The following is a 1,538-nucleotide window of genomic DNA, read 5'->3' as shown; positions in this document are numbered from 1 at the left end:
CCCCCCCCCCCCCAATGGGACTCTGTGCTTGGCGACGTGTTTGGAGAGGATTTAACGACCGCGCCGTGCTGCCTTCAAATCAAAGTTAATATCTAAACAAAGCCACGCGCTAATCTGGGCGATAATTGAATTATCGGCTGGTTGTTTGTTCCCGCTGCCGACGAAAGAAAAGGAACTAATAAAGTATACAGGGAGACAGAGAGCATGCTGGGTAATGTCTCACATGCTTCTTCTTTCTGATGTGATCATAAAGCTGTGTAAGTGTGTGTGTGTGTGTGTGTGTGTGGGGGGGGGGGCATATTATAACCGGGCAGCCTGTTAAATGAAGACACATACAGATACAATTATTACAGAAAAGTCTAATATGATGAGAAAAAAGGCAAAATCGGCCAAATCGCCCGTCACCAACGTGTTGTAGACCTGTCCCGAGCCAGGACGTCAAAAACGTCCTTTTTTTGGGGACATTTTTGTCCTACGTCTCTCTCTGGATGTCACTCAGAATTTTAATATTATAATTTTAAAACTAAAATCTGGGATTTGTCAGATTTTTTTGGCTTTTTGTCGAGGTTTTTCCTGCATTTCTGGAGGTTTTCTCAGGAAAAAAAGACACAAAATTGTGGATAAATGTTTATTGTTAAAAATCTGAGCTTTCACAGATTTTTTTCGCTGGTTGTCGACGTTGTTTCTGCATTTCACAGCAACCAAACGTTGAAAAAAGGCCAAATTATTAAAGGAAAGTAAAATGTGATGAGAAAAAAGGCAAAAACGGCAGAAAAAAGACACAAAATTGTTGATTAAAGCAAAAAAATATAAAAGCAACAAAACAAGTGTAACAAACGTGGGAAAAGCAACACAACGACGCACAAAAACAACCACAGCACGGGTTGCATGAAGCTAACGAGGCGATGAACCAGATCGCTTCTGATTGGCTGGTTCAGCTGTCTCTCGGCAACGCAGCGAGGAAAATACAGACGCAAAACACACAAAAACTAATTAAAGAAAAGTCAAATATAACGAGAAAAAAGGCAAAAACAGCAGAACAAAAAGACACTAAATTGTTGATAAAAGCAAATAGTTACAAAAAGGTGTCACCAAAACACAACAAACGTCTTTTGTGTCTTTTTTTGGGACATTTTTGTCCAACGTCTCTCTGTGGATGTCACTCTGGATTTAATTATTATGATTTTAAAAATAAAATCTGGGATTTGTCAGATTTGTTTTTACTTTTTGTCGACGTTTTTTCCTGCGTTTCTGGAGGTTTTCTCAAAGTTCTCGCTGCCTTTTAAAAAAATAAAACTTTCTGCGAGTAACTAATCCGTCCCGAGCCGCGGCGTCAAAAACGTCTTTCACACACTTTTTGGGCTTAAAGACTTAAAGAAAAAAAATCGTGTCAAACGTCGACGACGTCGAAGGTCGAGAAAGAGACAAAAACAGAAAAAAATGTCTCGTTTGTTTAGGAAAAAGCTAAAAAAGGTTTAAAAGACGAATGTGTTAGTTTTCAGCAGCAGGGGGGGTCACGGTCTTCCTTTCCTGGGGGG

This window comes from Etheostoma cragini, chromosome 1 (genome assembly GCF_013103735.1).
Source record: "Etheostoma cragini isolate CJK2018 chromosome 1, CSU_Ecrag_1.0, whole genome shotgun sequence".
Lineage (NCBI taxonomy): Eukaryota > Metazoa > Chordata > Actinopteri > Perciformes > Percidae > Etheostoma > Etheostoma cragini.
This window is presented reverse-complemented; position numbering follows the sequence as displayed.